General features: G+C 49.1%; 2 protein-coding genes across 4 annotated transcripts in view; one reads left to right on the forward strand and one right to left on the reverse strand.

Annotated features, from left to right (window-relative positions):
- The window catches only part of LOC145409769 (uncharacterized), a 265,348-nt gene that overhangs the window by 70,025 nt on the left and 190,323 nt on the right, over positions 1–5,000 (forward strand). The gene's annotated exons all lie outside the window — the stretch shown is intronic.
- The window catches only part of Rtnl1 (reticulon), a 59,100-nt gene that overhangs the window by 19,382 nt on the left and 34,718 nt on the right, over positions 1–5,000 (reverse strand). Inside the window, exon 1 of one of the 3 annotated variants that reach the window (XM_080280079.1) lies at positions 1–112. This exon is cut by the window's left edge and continues 95 nt beyond it. The exons of the other annotated variants lie outside the window; for them this stretch is intronic. The gene's annotated coding sequence lies outside the window, so the exon portion shown is untranslated. Of the gene's footprint in view, positions 113–5,000 lie in introns of those variants that run through there. 3 annotated transcript variants of the gene reach the window in all.

Below are 5,000 nucleotides of genomic sequence, written 5' to 3' on the forward strand. Positions count from 1 at the left end.
GCGAGAGGGACACGGTGCCCTATGCAAACCGGGACTGGGGCGGTGCCAAGGCCTGCCCCACCACACCACCACACACCACACCACCACACCGGCACTCTGGTGGGCGGCGAGGGGGGTGGGGTGGGGTGGTGAATGGTATGGGCATGTGCAGTGGGGAGGGGGTGGGTGGTATGGTGAGGTGACGAATAGGGTTGGGGTGGGATGAGATGGGATGGGATGGGATGGGATGGGATGGGGTAGGGTAGGGTAGGATCAGGAGGGCAAGGGAAGGGTGGGAGTAAGGTAGGGTGGGGTGGGGTAAGGCAGGGTGGGGTGGGGTAAGGCAGGGTGGGGTGAGGTGAGGCAAGGTGTTGTGAGGTGGGATGGGGGTGGTAGGGTAGGGTAAAGTAGGGTAGGGTAGGATAGGATACAGTAGGGCAGGGTAGAGAAGGGAAGGGAAGGGTGGGGTGGGGTAAGGCAGGGAGGTGCGAGGTGGGATGGGGGTGGGGTAAGGCAGGGTGGGATAGGGGTAGGGTGGTGTGGGGTGTGGTGGGGTGGGGTGAATGGGTGGAGTGGTGTACTAAATGACTATGGATACACAAGAGGGTGGGATGGATGAGTGGGGTAGGTTGGGTGGAAAGCAGTGTGTTGATAGGGTAGGAACGTGATGGGGGTGGGGTGGGGTGGGGAAGAAAACAGGGAGGGGATGTGGAGAGGGTGGGGCGGGTGGGGTCAGCAGGGAATGAAACAGGTGAGGAAGTTGGAAGTGGGGTGAATGTGTGGGGATGGGGTGGGGTTAATGGAGTGGGGAGCTGTATGGGTGGGGTTTGTGAGGTGGAGTGGGAGAGGGGCGTGTGGAGGAGTGGAATGGAGGGGGGATCCTGACAGGTAGTGTGGGGTGGGGTGGAGGGGTGATACGGGATTGGGATATGGAGGGGTGATATGGGATTGGGATGGGGAGGGGAGGGGTATGGCAGGTGTGTGTAGGTATGATCTGGTTATATATAGCTATTGGGGTAACTCTTCTATATATTTACCATCCCCCTCACACACACTTTCCTCTTCTCTCCCCCCTCCCTCTCTCTCTCTCTCTCTCTCACTCCTCCCTCCTTTCTCATTCCTCCCTTTCCTCTTCTCTCCAACTACTACTACTATTACTGTTACTACTACTTCTACTACTTGTCTTTCTGCCAATAATTTTAAGCAGACAGAGAGAGAGAGAGAGAAACACACCTTTATCCTCTCCCTCCACACACACCTGTTCACCTGGCCAGCTAATTAAGGGAACTAGTCCCTTGTTACCTAGGCATATTTACTCTTCTATCTGTTTATCCATCTATCTATTGCCAGACGCCTTAATCCCGTAAGGGGTGGCCACAAACAAATCGCCTCCATGTCGCCCTGTCCCCCGCCAGTTCACTGCCCTGCTCCCAGCTCACACCCCCCTCTCTCATATACCTCTCCACTCCATCCCTCCACTACTCATAAATAATAATAATAATGATAATTATAATAATAGTAATAATAATAATGAGTAATTGTAGTAGTAGTAGTAATTAATAATAATAATGAGTAATAGTAGTAGTAGTAGTAATAATAATAACAACAATTAGTAGTAGCAGTAGTAGTAGTAGTAGTAGTAGTAATAATAATAATAATAATAATAATAATAATGTCAAAAGATTATTAAAATTTCTTGTACAAGGATTTTCAATTTTCTCAAACTCAAAATTCTCCCATACACATTCTCTCTCTCTCTCTCTCTCTCTCTCTCTCTCACACACACACACACACACACACACACTCTCTCTCTCTCTCTCTCTCTCTCTCTCTCTCTTACATCTACGCATTCTCTCATACACATACGCATTCATATTTCTCTCTCTCCCTCTCTCTATCTATCATCATCATCACCATCATCATCATCATCATCATCATCACCACCACCACCACCACCACCACCACCAACTATAAACAATAATCAGATAATGTGGTGATGACCGTGGTGATGATGATGATGGTAGTGATGACAGTGGCTGGTAATGATGATGATGGTAGTGATGACCGTGGTGATGATGATGATGGTAGAGATGACAGTGGCTGGTGATGCGATGGTGATGACTGTGGTGATATTTTGTGGTGATATGGTGGTAGTGATGGTAGTAGTGATGATGATGGTAGTGGTAATGTTGGTAGCAGTAGTAGTAGTGGTGATGGTGGTAGTGTTGGCAGTCACCTATTTCTGCCAACACCTTCTCTTCTGCCCACATCACTTTAACTCTCTCTCTCTCTCTCTCTCTCTCTGCTTGCATCCCTCCACCTCTACGACGCGCGCGTAGCACCCGTCTAGCAACAAACTCTCATCCCTTTTCTGTCCAACTCTCTAATGCAAGAGTTAACCGTTACTCCCAGTCCTTCATTTATGCAACAGGTCAACTCTGGAACTGTCTCCCTCTGTCTGTATTTCCTGCTGCCTATGACCTCCAGTCTTTCAAACGCAGTGTGTCCAGGCATCTCGAAATGAACGGATCTTGAATTTGGCTCTCTGTTATCGTGTGTGTGTGTGTGTGTGTGTGTGTGTGTGTGTGTGTGTGTGTGTGTGTTTCTTTTTCTTGGAAGGAATGGTTTGTGGGCTCCTGGCCTTTGGTTCCTTCTTCCTTGCATACAAAAATGTACTAAACTGTACATAAGGTTAGGTGTACATGTGCTAAGGTATCCACAAGGCTAGGTGTACATGTGCTTAGGTGTACACAAGGTTAGGTGTACATAAGGTAAGGTGTACATGTGCTAAGGTGTACATATGATTAGTTGTGCATGTGCTAAGATGTACATAAGGTTAGGGGTACATGTGCTAAGGTGTACACAAGGTTAGGCGTACATAAGGTTAGTTGTGCATGTGCTAAGGTGTACATAAGGTTAGGTGTACATGTGCTAAGGTGTACATGAAAGGTGTAGAGGGTGTGGTGGGCGGTACCTCAACAATGTAGATTTAAATGTCTCTCTCTCTCTCTCTCACACACACACACACACACACACACACACACACACACACGATCAATACTCCATCCACACACCCGTCCCTTCCCCTCCCCCTCTCTGCTTGCCACTGCTTTCCGACTCTCTCTCTCTCTTACTCTCTCTCTCTCTCTCTCTCTCTCCTGACTGCTGTCTTTACCTACAACACAATCAGATAGCACAGTAATCTCCTCTTTTACAATTCTTAAAGGATTATTACGTCTGCTGGTGTCTGCTTTCCTTTGTGTCACTCTGCTTTCTGTCTGCGTCTCCCCTCTCCCTCCTCCCCTCCCCTCTCCCTCCTCCCCTCCCCTCCCCCTCTCCTCCTCTCCCCTCCTTTCCTCTACCTGCATCGCAACCCCTCTTCCTTCACTTCCTCTCCTCTCCCTTCCCTTTTTCTCCTCGTCACTCTGCCCTACACACTTCTCTCCCCTCTCCCCCTTTCCTCTTTCCTCCCTACAACCCCTCCCTCCTCTCCTACTCAGTCTCTCTTCTCTCTCTCATCTCCTCCCTCTCTCTTTCTCTGTCTGCTCCCCTCTCTCCAGGCCCCATGTACACTTGGCGACACATACACGTAGCACAGCCTGTGATTGTGTGTGTGTGTGTGTGTGTGTGTGTGTGTGTGTGGAAAAACTGACTTATACTTTCATCCACTTCACTACAGATATCGTGCGTCGTGCCCCGCAAAGTATATGGGCGCGTCTGCTTGCTCTTAACACCATTCACTGTGCACCTTAACCCACAAAAACTTAAGATACAAGAATTAGGGTGAAAATCAAAGGTAACACACTGCACACACCTGTTTAATTAAGGTACTTGAGACAGGTAAACACACACCTTTACCTTGCTTACTAGCCATCACTATTCACCCCCCCATTCTCTCTCTCTCTCTCTCTCTCTCTCTCTCTCTCTCTCTCTCATCCACTATCCTCACCCCCCCATTCTCTCTCCATCTCAGTTTCTCTCTCTCTTTCTCTCTCAATTCCTTCCCCCCCTCCCCCATCCTCCACACATCACACTCTTCCCCACAACCTTCCTTCCCCTCCCCCGCTCTCTCTCTCTCTCACCCCCCTCCTCCCCTCTCTCTCTCTCTCTCACCCCTCTCCTCCTCTCTCTCTCTCTCTCTCTCTCTCTCTCTCACCCCCCTCCTCCTCTCTCTCTCTCTCTCACACCTCCTCCTCCCTCCCTCTCTCTCTCTCTCTCTCTGCCCCCCACACGCAGCACCATACCCAGCGTCTTTGTCCCCATGCTATGAGGGGTGGGGCGTCGACCCCACTGTGGCAGGCACGTGCAAGAAGCAGCACAGTAACACCACACCACACCACAGATAACACCACACTACAGCATCACCTTCCATAACGCCACACCACACCACATAACACCACTACACTACAGCATCACAATCCATAACACCACACCACACCACAGAACTCCAACACACCACACCACACCAGATAGTAATGCACCACAACATCACAATCCATAACACCACACCACACCACACCACAGACAACACCACAACATCACAATCCATAACACCACACCACACCACAGACAACACCACACTACACAACTCCAACACCACACCACAATCCTCAACACACACACACACACCACACCACAATCCTCAACACACACACACACACCACACAACAGAATCCCTACCACCACACAACACCACACCACAAATACCTTCTAATCTATCAACCACATCTTTACCTAACAAAGCATAGCAACTTTCCATAGCACTTCTTCGTGGCTAGCATTATATTCTACATCCTTCCCATAGCACTTCTTCGTGACTAGCACATTATTCTACATCCTTCCCATAGCACTTCTTTGTGACTAGCATATTCTACATCCTTCCCATAGCAATTCTTCGTGACTAACATATTCTACATCCTTTCCATAGCACTTCTTCGTGACTAGCATATTCTACATCCTTCCCACAGCACTTCTTCGTGACTAGCATATTATTCTACATCCTTCCCACAGCACTTCTTCGT

The sequence above is a fragment of the Coenobita brevimanus genome, chromosome 83 (genome assembly GCF_032717465.1).
Source record: "Coenobita brevimanus isolate Jiangsu-jjx chromosome 83, ASM3271746v2, whole genome shotgun sequence".
Classification (NCBI taxonomy): Eukaryota; Metazoa; Arthropoda; class Malacostraca; order Decapoda; family Coenobitidae; genus Coenobita; species Coenobita brevimanus.